The 16,238-nt window shown below is 34.3% G+C and overlaps 1 protein-coding gene across 1 annotated transcript in view; it reads right to left on the bottom strand.

Annotated features, from left to right (window-relative positions):
* The window catches only part of LOC145671091 (NACHT and WD repeat domain-containing protein 2), a 183,050-nt gene that overhangs the window by 59,644 nt on the left and 107,168 nt on the right, over positions 1-16,238 (bottom strand). The gene's annotated exons all lie outside the window — the stretch shown is intronic.

The following is a 16,238-nucleotide window of genomic DNA, read 5'->3' as shown; positions in this document are numbered from 1 at the left end:
ATTTGACATAAAGTGTTCACATATTTGAGCATTCACACCTATTGATCTGAATGAAATTTGAGATACCTCTAACCATTGATTCTCCCGTTAATTACATACGAAAACACTTTAATTACATAAGAATTATCGCACTTAATTTGCAAACTTATGACACTATTGTGACTTTATTCACCTTCAGTAAGTTATTAATGGCGGGAATTTTACTTCAAAAATATTAAATTGGGAAAATTCTCCCAATGTTCCTTTGAGATTTTGCACCCGTTTTACTTATAACAGAAAGCATTAATCTTACCTAAATATACCAGAGGTTTTGTAAAAAAAAAAAAAAAAAAAAAAAGTTAAATTACCTTAATTTTTACAGGTTATATTTTAAAACACATGAAATGAGGATGAAGATGCTCTTCGTCACTTAAACAAGTCATAAACATAATTAAGGAACACAAGATAATGTAACTGTTATTTGACCAGATATCAATCATAGTTAAAGAATTAAGTTCTACATCTCTTTTTCAACAGGAGTATATAGTATATGGGATGGACTACGCGTATATGGTTAGCATGCCAGCGCGGGAGACCAGTATTCAATTCCAGCTTGAAACTCATGTATTTCGAAAAGATCAGTGCTGAAAAGGAAAGTTAACTCCTATACACAATCAACCAAAAATAACATTTTGAGAGACTTGAAGTTTGATTACCGATATCTGAAAAGGAAACTTCACACAAAGAATGTAACAAGAAACACTACACAAAATATTAAACAATGTAACGGTAAGACATGCATTACTTCAGATGTTCAAGGGATGGGCGTCGTTAAGCATCATAGTAGCTAATTATATCAACGTAATATATATACACAGTCGTTTAAGATGTCAACTTTATAACGTAATCCAGATAACGTTATGACTTGTGAGTCCCATTGGAATCGCTGTCACCTATCAAACTTTGCTAAAAGGATCCGACGGGAACCGTTGCCTGCAATAGTGTTAAATAAATAATACACTACTGCAAATAGAATTCTTTATTATATGACGTGTGTAATGTGATTTTGGAAAATAATAAATGAAAAATGTGTTTGAGTTGAATATTCTAAATTAACTGTACAGTCGTTTTTAAAAAATCTGACCACCCACTTCTCTTTAAAATCTTATCATTTTGCAATCGTTCGTAGTATATTTTAGTATCTTGGCTTGAAATAAAAGCTCCGCTAGGACAAATTAGATTCGCATTCGCTTGATTTAATATCAACCATGAATAAGAGTACATGACTTTCCAAAGACAGTATTTTAAACAAGATTCTAGTTTATAGTGTATTCTATAAATTCAAATTGTATCATCGAGAGGTTTGGCGCGTGTGCCTCTTGTTAAAAGATATCTAAAGAAAATATTCACTCACTCAGCACTTCAAAAGTTTTAAATACACTAATGTTTGGATTAACATAATGAAACACAAATCACTTGACTTCTAGGATATTCTTGCGTCTAGGTTTAACCCTTTTAGGATTTTTAGTAACTTTTGTTACCATGGCGTAGCATCGTCTTTGACCGCTTATTTAGTTATTTAAGCCGTTTTTTTATTGGACAAGTCAAGAATGAACCAAAGAACATCACAGATGCGTTTTGGAACCGTTTGGTTAAACTGGTGGCGCAAGTGGGGGCGGAGGGGCGTGATATTTTTATTTTTTCTTAAGGCAAATTTTTAAAAAATTCACGCCTTTAGTTCTCAAGATATCAGATTCAAACTTTGCATACGGATTGTGTATACCTTTGGGTATCTCTCTCTCTCTCTCTCTCTCTCTCTCTCTCTCTTTTTTTTTTTTTTTTTTTTTTTTTTTTTAGATCCCTACATGAAACCGGGGCTAGGCCCGAGGGGCGAAAGTGTTCCGAGGAGTGATTTTTTTCATTAAAAAATCCGGTTTTTCTCGATTTTTCCGATTCAGGTGTATGATACGAACATATGATTGGTATCGTTGGAAAGGGTTCGTTATACTAAAGAAAATGACGTCTGAATCATGACTCTAGGTCAAATAGTAATGACGCAGTAAATTTTTATAATATGTATATACACAAGTGAGTCTACATATATAGGGCCAAAATTCAGACTTTCAACAATTTTTACGCCCTTTGTTTTCAAGATACAACATTGAAATTTTGCACACGTATTACGTACATAACACGTATTTTCAAAAAGACATTCAACCTACGTCAACTCAGGTCCGGTGTAGCGCGCACGAAATACCGGGGTCCCAATTTTTACCCCCTCGTAAATCATAGTTGTAAAATGTCAAAACATACTGTGTTAAAATAGCAGATGGCTTTTTCAAACGAAGGCTTTTGAGGTACAAGTTTTGTAGTCATACATGGTTGCCAGTGCACGGACTGCAGAGAGGAGTTTGTCCAACGATAGAATATTTCTGTACCCCCTATAAAATAAGGAAAAGGCACGGAGCAATAAAACTACCACACGTTTTAACCACAAAGTTAGAAGAGGAAAAATTGGCACGCGACACATTGAGTGACAGGTAATAAACCAACCGCTTAATGCGGAGAATCGGTCTCTTGAAAAATCTTCTATATTAATCAATACATTTTACTTTTTGTAAAATATTAATGCTTTCACAAGATAAATAAAACTGTCACTGTTCATTGGATCAGTCATAAACATATATATATATATATATATATATATATATATATATATATATATATATATATATATATATATATATATATATATATATACAGTGGCGGATCCAGGATATAATCTAGGGAGGGGCTAAACTATAGTTTGCACTTTTATCCAGGGTAAAGCAGGATTGAAGCCCATTTTATCCAGTGTACACTTGAGCGTCCACTTTATATATTTTAAATCAATTGATCAGTGTTGACAAATTATGTTCCAGACTGCAAATATTATCTTTGTATATATTAAAATTAAGTTACTTGAAATGAAATTTATTAGTTTAATCAGGAATGTTATTTAATTATTTATTCCCCCTAAGTCTGAGGTGTATAATGAAATACTAATGGAAAACGTTCATTAGTAGATAACATTACTCCAGAAATGTTACTCCAGAATATGTTTCAATTAAATTCAATTTCTTAAGTCATTACGCAACACCAAGGTTATGAAGGACGGAACGTGGGCCTTGAACAGCCACCGGCGGGTGTACAGACAATCATATAAGATCAACTTTCTCAGAATAAGTATTTTCCACCACACTGTCTCACTTTCCAGAGAGTTGGATTAGAGGATCACGCAACTGTCCTGACATGACCAACTCAAATAATCTAAATTAAAAATATATCGACTACTTAAGTCTTCCAAACATAAATAAATGAATAACCTACCCATTCTTTCTCAGTTTTATAAGTTTCTGTCGAAGGGGCATATATATCTGATATCTCGCTTATTGTTTAAGAACAGCGAGACAAAACTTTTTCCTATATAAATTTTCTTTTTGTCATTATCTTTCCAATGATATATCAAATTACATACTTTATCATGTAAGATTTTCGGATAGCCACAGCAATAGGTTACACGGTGACACAAGCAGAGCACTCCATGAAAATATTGTTTTCAAAAAGATTGGAGACATCATCAAAAGGTTCTGTTGTTTTTCCTGCTCGCAATATTTTTTTCTTGAAAATGGTTTGTCCTGGAACAGAGTTGTAGAAATATGTGGTGATGCAGCTCCAGCGATGTTAGCTTCGCAATCTGGATTTATAAAGCTGGCAAAGAACAAAAATTCTACAGTTATGGGTTTGCACTACTTAATTCACACACAAGCCTTAGTAAAAAAAAAAAAAAAAAAAAAAAAAAAAAAAAAAAAAAAAAAAAAAAAACCAGAAGCAGGCATTATCACTGGCTATTAAAGTTGTTAATTTTGTCAAGTCAAGTGCTCTGAATGCTCGCCTTTTTGAGATTTTGTGCTGTATCCATATTGAAGTTCGTTGATTAAGGAGTTTAAATACCACTTTTCATATCCCTCATATGTCTCAAATTTTCCGGTATTTCGAGATAGGGCCATCTTATTATAACAGTTGCAAACCAATCCCTTTTTCCTCCCACATTTCTCTTCCCCTTCTAAGGAAATCCAGAAAATGCAGAAACAATTCTTTAACTATTTTAAATGAAAAGTCTAAGTAAAATAAATTATGTCTCTAAGCTTTAGGAATTTCGAGATATGGCTATCTTATTTTAACAATTGCAGCATCCACCAATTTTCTTACCGCCTTTTTCACTTTCTGCTTTTCTCTTTCCTTCTAAGGGAAATATCTAAAAACGCTGAAACACATCTTTAATAACTTTAAATGAAAAGTCTAAATACCAAATTTTATGTCTCTAACCTTAAAGGATTTTGAGATATTTTCATTTTGTTATAACAATTGTAACCCCATTCCTTCCCCTTCTTCCATTCTAGGGAAAATACCAAAAACCGACGAAACACGTGTATAGTTATTTTAAATGGCAAGTCTATATACCAAATTTTATGTCTCTCTCTGCCTTCAGAGATTCGGAGATATGGAAATTTTAGTATAATTATTGCCAGCACCCTTTCCTTCCTTCCATATCGATTTTCTAAAAATATCTCCTTAATGGTATCCCACATTACAAGTCCCATGCACTGTAAAAATTTAAAGTTTCCAGGTTAAGAAAGTTGACCTTTGAGTTGTTCAGTCATGTAGGCCTTACTGTGTCCAGTGGTGGGTCGATGTGTCCGAGGTTCGATCTCAGCTCTTGGCAAGTGAGTTTAGTGACTGACAAGTCGTGTGCGCGAGTTTTCTCGGTATTCTGTTACCTTCGGCTTTCTTTATTCAATCATTATCATCAATAGAGCCCGGATTTCCATACATAAACAAACCCCAAAATATTCATGCAAACATGCACGAAAAATACAGTATAAAAATATGCATTTAAAAATTTAACATATGCACTGAAATATACACTAAGAAAATAAAATATCAGGTTCTTACAAAAATATCTTATCTTAATGATCTCTGTTGCAATGAACTATCTTCCTTAAGTTTTTTTTTTTTTTTTCTGTCAACCCTGTGTTTATCAGTAAGAAACGTTTTGTAGATCGAAAAGTTTCTTTCTACATCAGCAGAAGTCACTCGTACATGTGAAATACATGAAAGTCTTCCTGTGTTACATTCTCTTCTCATTCCATGTTTTCACCATTAAGTACATTTGTAATGGCACAGATTGTTTTGTACCCGGATTTTTTTTTTTTCAAATACTTTGCAAAGTTTATCTGACGCTATTTTGGCAAGAAAATGAATTGTTTCAATGGACAAAGTCTGCGATAATTCGCCTAACAAGGAGAGTGAATGCTGCAAAGCCTTCTTACAGGATTCCAACTGTCTGACAACTTCAGGTATTGCCGAGAAGTGGTTATGTATGTACTTAATTTTGTTCTCAATGCCACTTGTAGAGAAACATTTTTGAGATACATAAATAGCGGCTGCATCATCGGGACTTATTGAGTCTACGGCTGTCTTCATTGATTTTTAAGATATCTGTATAATACTGCACAGCTTGGAGCCACGAGCTCTTCACTGGATGAGAAGGTACTGGAACATTTGTCGCAACTTCGCGAAAAATACGTAAGCGCGATAGAGCTTTCACAATAATTTATTTACATTTAATACTAGCGCGTCTACTGCTAGATATTAGCATTTGGTGGTCTCAGTTACGCAACACTTTCTGCTATTATTCTGTACAACATTTTGTTCTACACTGCGTTTACAAACGGAGTCAGTTCACTTTAAATATAGCCTACTTTCACGTGATATACTCTCAAATATGCTAGTATGCAGCAATAAAATTCAGGAATATGCAGTATCCTGCAAAGTTTACAAAATATGCATACACATCGAAATTCACTCAAAATATGCACTTACATGCACCATTACATGCATCTCAAACGAATTCTTGCAAGTCCGTCGGAAGGAAGAAAACATTTTCCATACGTTCTTGCATGTCACTATAAACATGCATTTCGCATATAAATCCGGGCTGTAATCATCGTCTTCCTTAACCTCAGTGCATAATCATGGGACGCTAAACTACTACTACTACTACTACTACTACTACTACTACTACTACTACTACTACTACTACTACTACTACTACTACTACTAATAATAATAATAATAATAATAATAATAATAATAACTAACTAACTAACTCTCTGGCCTATGGAACCCGGAGGTTCAATGCCGCGTTCACAAAAGCTCTCCACTGACTTCTATCCTTAGCTAACTGCATCCAGTTTCTGCTTTGTATTCCAATCTCTGCGAGATCCATCTTAACATTGTCTTCCCATCTGCGGCTAGGTCTTCCTAATGGTCGTTTTCCGATTGGTCTTCCAGTCAAGACTTTGCAAGCGTTTCTATTTTCTTCCATTCTAGCTACATGACCCACCCACCTAAGCCTCCTAGACTTGACGACCCTAACAATGTTGGGTAGACCATATAAATTATGTAGTTCCTCGTTATGAAGTTTCCGCCATTCCCCATTCCCGTTCCTCTTGGGTCCGAATATTCGTCTCAGGATCTTGTTCTCAAATACTTTCAGTCTATGTTCTTCCCTCAGAGTAAGCGACCATGTTTCGCAACCATACAGAACAACAGGCATGATTATCGTTTTGTATATTTTAAGCTTTAAATTCCTCGATAGAATTCGCGACGACAAGAGATTTTGAACTGAATAATAACACGAATTCCCTGCTTTTAGTCGACATTTAATTTCTTCGTGAATATGATTTTTTCTGTTAATATTGATCCTAGATATTTGAAACTATCCACTTTATCAAAAGTAATATTTAATATTTTAACGCATCCATAATTTGCCGTATTACAGTCCCGACGCACTTCCATGTATTTAGTTTTCTCTGCATTTACTTCTAAACCCATGTCCGTGCAAGCGTTTAATAAGACTTCTGCATTTCTTTCTATTGTTCTCCTATCATCCCCTATTAAATTTACATCATCAGCATATGCCATAACCTGGTGAATACCGTTCAACTGTAGGCCCTGGTTGCTTTCTTTGATTTTCCTTATAGCGTATTCCAGAACGAAGTTAAATAATAATGGCGACAACGCATCTCCTTGTTTCAGGCCATTTTCGACGTGAAAGCTCGTGGACAAAAATTTTCCTACCCAGACTTTACTTTGGGATTCATTTAAACATATCTTAATTAATCTAATTAGCTTTCTCGGTATTCCAAGTTCTGTAAGAACGTTGTATAATGTTTCTCTCCTAACCGAGTCGTACGCCTTTCTAAAATCAATAAATAGTTGATGTACCGGGGTGTTGTATTCCCACTTTTTTTCGAGTATTTGGCGAATGGTAAATATTAGTATTATTATTATTATTATTATTAATAATAATAATAATAATAATAATAATAATAATTATAATAATAATAATAATAATAATAATAATAAGGATCACATTATAGTTTTATAACCAACATTACACACCTGATTCATGACAAATTTACTCTTCTAGTCAACTCTAGGACTTGGTACCGTACTTCAGTGATTATGCATGTATCATTCAATTTTAAAATAGTTTTGAGTGTACCGTTTGTTCCGCTAGTCCGTGGAATATTTAATAACAATATTTAAATACTGATTCTCACATAGGGTACTTTATTATTATTATTATTATTATTATTATTATTATTATTATTATTATTATTATTATTATTATTATTATTATTATTATTATTATTATTATTATTATTTGCTTTTTTACTACCTACATGAATTACTTTTCTTTGTCTATCTACACTAATACAATAAAATATCGTTTATGTGTGCCTGTTTGTCTCTCATCGGCTTTCCGCAGAGAAAGACGTGAGCTAGAGCTATCTAATTTGGTAGGTTACTAGATCTAATTCTATATGAAGCACTTTCTTTTTTATTTCGCCACTGAAGACATTATAGAGGACTCGAAATTTTTGCATAAAGGGAGATTAATAATTCCCGGGAAGCCGGATATTAGTGTCTAATTTATAGTTTTCGGTGTCACTTAGACGAATAATAATACTCCCGAAGCCGTTCAATTTATATTCTCTACCCATTATCATCGAGGGGGACGGAGAGAAAAACAGTACATCCAAAATCACCGATATTACTATCGAATTTGCAAGCTGATTGGTGTTAGTCATGATGACATTGAAGCCCAAGCTTAGGCAGAAAGGGGCATGTCAGTTGGCCCGGGAATAGACAGATACAACCAGGCGCGGACCAAGGCAAAATTTTCACCCGGGCAAAGTGACTTTCTGTCCCTTTCTCCAAGTTCTAACATATATTTTACATTTTATTCGAGTGATTTTAATATTTTAAACCCATTGTTCAAAGAGAAAAATTAATATTCAAATACATGACATATGTAGATATATTTAGTACTTAAAAAATGAATATGGTTCAGATATATTGGGTTTATATTATTATTATTATTATTATTATTATTATTATTATTATTATTATTATTATTATTATTTATGTATCGATATCTAACAACAAAAACAATACCGAACACCATTTATTGAATACTACTAATGCTGACATGATTAGTGCTATATAATCAATTGTTTTGTTATCAATAACATCAGTAGTAGTATTCAATACCACCCACTACCATAAATCCCACTATGTAACAATCTATTCTAATAACGTGAAATACCAATAAAGACACTTCACATATGTTGAATGTCTTTTACGCACAGCAATATAAACCACCCTTTTTAAGTAGGTCCTACTAGTTGAAGTCCATAGCATTCATAAAACATATTTCATGAATTTGTACAAAAGCTGAACACTCTTACAAGACTAAAGCTTAATAACAGGTTTTATTAAGTATTAGAAATCCTCTGACTTTGATAAGTAAGTAGATCATATCAATGTCAATTTATGGAACTTTATGAGAAAGAGCGTCCATGTCTTTTTCTTCCATAAAAACAGTACCTTAAAATCTTGAATAATTTACTCAAATTAGTTTCCTAATTTTGCAACATTTAGCCTCAGGCGTGATAATTAATAGTGTGACAAAATTTAGAAACTCAATAAAAAGTTAAACTTTACTATTACTGAAAATTAACAACAAATTAAACAACTTTAAATATATTTGTTTTCAGCACTCACAACAATTAAAATATAATTTTCCGTCTTTTTTGTCTGCAAAATACCTAAAAATGACATCTGTGTCAATGTCTTGAAAAATGTCGAACTTAATCGGCATCATGGCGCTCCTGGCACATGGTAGATCTCAAATAATTTTTAATTAATTTTAATTTTGAGAATCTCCTTTCGCCTGAAGCCACGCTGACAAGAAGAGGGGGCGGCCCCCCAAACCTCCCTGGATACGGGCCTGCTGGTTACTCCTTAAGTATTTTAATACTTCAAAGCAAGGCTGACATTTTCTTTGTAACTTTGGGAGGGTGGGGGGCATTAAGATGTGTTTGGTTGCAAATAAGGGTCTAAGAAGGCACATATAAGGATTTTAAGACAAATTAAATTCAAATTATACAAAATATTGTATATTCATAAAAAATATTCAAAAAATACATGGGGGGCCACATAAGCATAGGAAGGCCCGGGCCTCCACGTTCTCCAGGATCGGCGACCTTGCTTCAAGGTTTTTTTTGTTTTGTTTTTGTTTTTGTTTTTTTCATTTTCACCTGGTAGTAGGAGGAGTAAAACCAATAGTTCCTGTTGAAGTTGGAAACCCTCAATATCACAATGCTCTAGGTCAGCAAATTTCTTCATCAGGGTATCCTAGTCTTCCTTTTTGATCCTGTATAAAAACCCAAATAGGTCATGTTGTTGGGTCGAAATGAATGATTTTGCAAGAACTGTGCATAGCGATACAATAACATTTCCTAGACACTACTTTCCTAGACTGTGGCGCCTCGGGTAGACCCTAGTTGCCCGGGTTGCCTGGCCCTTGGTACGCTCCTGGGTACAACGCCAAGGGAACTATTCTTCCTTATTTATTCACTTAACATATTTCTTTACTTTCAAATCTATCTTTCTATATTGTATAAATAAAAATGAAAATGACAATGTTGTGACTTATTAACTCTTCAACAATAAGACTGATCTCGATCAAATTTTCAACATAAATGAGGTCTGGGATGATTTTCATAATTTCATTTTGATGGTGCAATTTGGGGAGGGGGAAATGTGTAAAAATGAGCGAAAATGAGCGATATTAGTGCCGAATCCATAGTTTTCGGGGTCGGTGAGATCAACAGTGACACTTCGATGCCGTTTCAGTCCCTATTAGTACTTCTAAGAGAAGATGGTACCGTATAAAAATAATTGAAAATGACCGATATTAGGGTTAAATTCATATTTTTTGCGGTCCCTAAGTTGATTGGGGACAGTTTTGACGCTTTTTATGTTCTCCCCGTGCGAAGAACGGATATTTAAGACAATATGTATAAATTCAATGGCTCATTCACTGAGTCATTCATAAACAAATCTCTCAGTTATTAGACGAACTTTGAAATTATTTATGAATGTTCTCCTTCTAGTCTATATTGTAGATAAGACAGTTTTTTTTTTTTTTTTTTTTTAAATGTAACTCCTAAAGCTAAGAACGAGGGGAGAGTTTCAATGATTTTTGCCCTCGACAAATCTCCGAAACTACTCACCGTACAACCTTAAAATTTTTTGTTTTCATCGCACCCTGGGCTGTAGACTATACGGGTATTTTCGAAATGCAACTTCCTATGTAACGGAGGGAAGATTGTTTTCTTGTCGCCCAGTACAATTTTGAGAGTAGAACTATTACATTTTGAGTAAATATTTTTCTTTCCCTACTGCAGATTTTTTTTTTTTTTTTTTTTTATTGTGACTTCCTAAAAAGATGGGAAAAAGGGCTTTCTTCTTTCCGTTCTCCAGATCTTTAACCCTATTAAGTATAAAACCTTGAACAATTTGCTTAAGCATTTTCAATTCACACCAAGTGATTTTGCAAAATTTGAGCTTCAAGGGGAGACTGAGGCTTAAATTTATTGCCTTTCTGTTGGTCTTTGAACTTTTTCATAAATATTCTTGATTCACTCAGGCTCTAGATGACACGGGATTTTTGAAATGGTACCACTAAGAAAAATAAATAAGAAAAAAAAACATGATGTAATTTTTTTCATTCTGGATTTCCTAAAACATTAGGTGCCTGATCTTAAACTTTTCATTTCTACCTTCTGAATTAGACACGGTTTTACGAAATGAGATCCTCGGTCTGAGGAAACGGTCTGTATCTCTTCCTTCTCGTTCCCCAGATCTCCGAAATAGGTGTACATAATCATAATTTTGTATAGATATTAGGGTATAAATTTATGGGTAAAACTTTAAAAGAAAATGAATCATGTAAGATGGTGGAAATGGGGTTAGAGGATTTCTCGCACTAGAAAGTTGAAATTTTGTGAATATATAATAAACTGTATACTTTAAGACATATTTTGAAAATGAAATCTTTAAGTTTTACGTCCCACGGTTATTCCGGTTAGGCTAAAGGAGACGGTGATGATGAGAGATGAGTGAAATAGTGGAATGAAGAAAGTGGGAGGAAATGGGAGAACCCCGAGAAAACCCACGAGCACGGAAGACAGAATTTGAGTAATAACTCCAAGGACACGAGTTAGAATCAAAAGATTTCGCATTATTAGTAATTTGCTCATTTCTTTTGAATGAAATAAAGTGAAACGTTTCAGTCTAACGTTCCACGATTCCTCTCTTTAGGCTAAGGGAGACGACGATTAAGGCAAGTGAATGATGATGGAAGAATTGGTGGAATGAGAATTGAGAGGAAGTGGGAGTATCCTGATAAAAATCACGGACACAATGTTGTCCACCATAAATTTATGTGGCCGGGGATCGAACCAGGGACTCCACATACCAGAGGTAAGCGTATCTATACCACTGAGCCACCTTCCTCTCCCTAACTTCTTTTGAAACTAGCTATATTTTGGCATGCAGAATATTAGTATATTGTGCGAGAGATCGACTTGGTCAAGTTTGGGAACTGAGAAAAGACATTTAAAGGTGCTTTACGGAAAATTAATTTTGATGAATATGAGATTTAGTAACAATTTCCGTTGACACTGTGGAAATCTTGTGATTTCCGGTGCAGGAAATTGATTCACCTCAGTCTCAACTCTCATAAAATACATTTAAAAAAATAGATTTGGGGATTATGCGTATCGCCTAAAAATTTTGCTTAATGATCTACGTAGATTTTGGTGAATCCGCCATTTTTTGCTGCTAAAAACGGTCTGATCCAGCCTTAACGTTGCGAAAAGTTATTTAGGAGCTGTTGCGTGAAGTTTTACGTAATTCCAGGGAAATCAAAATTCTATTAAGAAGTGTTTTAAATGAAGAAAATTTGCACATATATCAAATATTTTTTCATAAACCTATTTTTTTCCGTGCGAAGAACGGACATTCTCCTAGTAATTCATTAAATTACTTGCTTGATTTGTCGAAAGATGATGTGTACTTTAAGATTAAAATTGAGTAAGACATCATGAAAAAACAAATATTTCCTGTGTTGAGATATGTGCCTGAAATTATATGAAATTGAAAGCTTAAGTCACCATTGCCATTATTTTTCTGTGACAATGAACTTTCTGCCCTCTTAAGACACAAGGTTATTTACTTTCATTCATGTTGTATGTTATTTGAAGCTTATATCTTGTACTATAGTTGATTTTGATTGGAAATGCTGTGTGTTATTTGATAGGAAGTCTGATAACATTTTATATTAAAACAGAGAACTTGTTTTTATGCCAGTTTCAGTATGTCCAGACGTGATTGACATTATAGTTTGTTGTCTTGAAAATAAAGAAAAGCGCCTTTATTTCTCCGAGACGAACATACTGCTTATTTCACAGATGTTCATACAACAGATGAGTACCTGGTTGATCGTTTTTACACTACACAGCATGTGACTTGGTCCCATGAGGATCTTCGGCCTTCTTGTTCCTAATCCGCTAGAACAAGACCTCGTGAGAAACGCAAGTAGACAACTCACCTAGTATCCTTTGTATCTAACAAGCATAAACTACGTATATTCCTAAAGTAATATATCTTGTCCACCGCCTCCTACCTCCGATCCGCTCCCACTAGGTGGATCGAGGAGGCAGTGATTTTGATATTACCACTTTGCCTTGCGCTTTACGCCGCATGGGACACTTTCTCATTGAGAAACAATGTTTCAAAGAACAAGTGCTTCGTGAAATAAAGCTGACTCATATTGATAAGAGAGGAACTGGAAGAAAAGAAAGGTTGCCTTTCCTACAAGACGCAGCTTGAAGAATACGAATCTATAAATACCACATCCACAAAATATCGTGTTCATCTGAAAGGAATCATAATACTCTTTCCCACGGTACCAGATCCATAGCCGGCTACTAGAGACCTGCACGGGCCGGGTAGAGACCGGTAGAATATTCGACTGTTGCCTTTTATTTCCATTAAGCAATATTGTACTGGAATGTACGATTTTAGTGTATTGCTCTTATGCCAATTTTTTCATTTTCGTGCATTTGCACATTATATTTCTTATTCTTTTCCTTGCTTTGCTCTGCTCTGAATTTCTGGATTTCCTGTACTCTCCTTCAATAACGTGTATTCTGTCTCTCCTGTTCCTCTGTTGTCGAAGCGTTTTCGGCATATTCTCTTCTTTACCTACACACTCGTTAATGAAAACACTCAAATATACTGTACAAGAACTGAATAATAGAAGTGATGCTGGATTTGGTTCCCAGTCAAGGGCGCCGATCCTGGGAGAGTGGGGGGAACCCAAAGCTCATGTGACCCCTGTATTTTTATGAATATGTATTTTATATGTATTTTCTCTTGTTATATTTATTGTTATATGCACTTTTTTATGAATGGACCCCCAAAGTTACAGAGAAATCGGCGCCCTTGTTCCCAGTAGGGCTTGCCTGAGATACAGACTTCAAAAGCAATTTGGATTCCATTTTAAATAGTATGTCGCATAACGTATAGCCTCTGTGTTGAAAAGAATATTAAACTCCAATCAATACATCTTTTTTTAAATTGCATATATTAATTATTTTAGATTTTTATATAATGATTATTTATGGTGTTTGCTTGTCTCTCTTCCTATCGCTGTTTGAAATTCATTCAAGATGTAGTATTATTTTTCAGCTTCTCAAAATCCCATGGCCAATATAAATTATGAATTTTTCGATTATCACGTCAAATGTAACTGACATTTCATTAGTACTGTGTTATCATTTCAATTAACTTTGGAGAATCTTTGATTACTCTTACTTCAATCATACAATTTCTTTCAAGACAGCATTTCCCAAACTATGTTTAACGGCTACCCCTTCGTGAATCCTATATACTTCACGTCTCTCCTCTTTCCTGCCGCTCATTGATCTGACCCTTTTTGCGATTTCAGATACTACATTGAATCATTGAATCTTCCATAATACTAATAATAATAATAATAATAATAATAATAATAATAATAATAATAATAATAATAATAATAATAATAATAATAATAATAATAATAATAATAATAATAATAATAATAATAATATAAGAAGTAGTAGTAGGAGTAGCATAATTGATAATTATTTTGTCTCTGTAGGATACTTGAAAAGAGTACTTGGAACTACACACAGGGTTTAGCTCGAATTGGCTCATTTTGACTCGACTCGACTCGAAACGGCCAAAATTCGAATCGAGTAGCACGAAATTTTCGAGTCGAGCTGAAAAATGTCTGTTTCGTGTCGAGCTGAAAAATGTCTGTTTCGAGTCGAGCTGAAAAATGTCTCTTTCGAGTCGAGTCGAGTTTCAAAGAAAACTCTCCCGTGCCCATCCGTAGCAGATACTCATTTTTTTTTTTCGCAAAAAATCGGATCCCCACTACCCCCTTAGGATATGTTTTATAATAAAAGCTATGTGATACCATCCCAGTTTGGATTAAGACCTAAGCCAAAAGTCATTTCATTTGACTTTTCAATTTGGCCGTGATGGTTAAGCACATATAATTACATTCAAATTTTTATTATAATAATTTATATATTACAGTAATTCAAAAATTATTATTTCCAGTATTTAGCTCCTCTAAAAGCTCACACGCTGATTCTCAAAAGCCAAGTAGTAGTATAAGTCCTATTGCTTTTATTACGATTACAAATATCAATATCCAAAAATGCCTGAAGTTCTTTTTTCACTTAAATATACTCATCTCAAGTAAGTAAACAGAAACAAATGAAAAAGGAAAGGAAATGAAAGCCATGCAAGTAAAACGTAGACAAATTCACCAGTATTCAGAAGATGCTATCTATAATGCAGAGAGTCGGTGGATCAGAGTGAGCCATGGTGAGTGGTGGGTTGCAGTGGGTCATGATGGTTGGTAGGTCTCAGTAGGTCACATGCTGTTGACCCACGACCCAATGACCCACTCCATCTCTAGTATGAAACACTGTGACCTTGAACAATTACTATTACCATAGGATTAATTGCATTTTATTTTCACTCACAAAGTTTTTATTTAAATCCCTATCTTCCGCATCAATTTATAATTTCCGTCCATATGTCCCTACGGTTACCAGAAATGTCTAAATATTTCTAAGTTAAAGAAAGATACATATCCCTACAGTAGACAACACTTACATTCACTGTAGTTAGTTACCATACAGTGAGCCAGCTAAACTAACTTTTGGCAACCAATTAGTGATCAGTGCGCTGTTGTCAAACCTGCGATGAGTGTTTAGAGGATGAGTGTTTTGTAATGATGAGGCACTCAATAAGATTATTTAATACGTTATAACAATACATAAATACGTGACATTAATTATAAAATTATCTTAGCATGCGTGTTATTGATAATCTTATTAATTGTTATTACGGGTAAAAGCGGATCTGAAAAGGTAGGGGTATGGTAGGTAGCGGCATGAGGTCGCGCCGTCCCCTTGCCTATCTTTGCCCATTGTAATTTTTAGGAACTGGAGGGACGCCGTACATATTTTTTCAAGGTCGGAGGACGGTATCTCCCCGCGTTCCCCCTCACTTTTACCTTTAATTATTATAAATAAATATTAATAATTTAAGTATATTCTATTTGGTTCGGATGTTCATGTATTCACCATCTAGTTCATAATCTTTCAGAGTTTAATAACATTGTTTTACTATTACAAGAAGTTCCTTATATATACCCACCTAAAGTTTTCTCT

This window comes from Thermobia domestica, chromosome 15 (assembly GCF_964235325.1).
Source record: "Thermobia domestica chromosome 15, izTheDome1.hap1.1, whole genome shotgun sequence".
In the NCBI taxonomy this organism is placed as follows: domain Eukaryota; kingdom Metazoa; phylum Arthropoda; class Insecta; order Zygentoma; family Lepismatidae; genus Thermobia; species Thermobia domestica.
The sequence above is the reverse complement of the archived record's forward strand: the minus strand, read 5'-3'. Positions and strand labels throughout refer to the sequence as shown.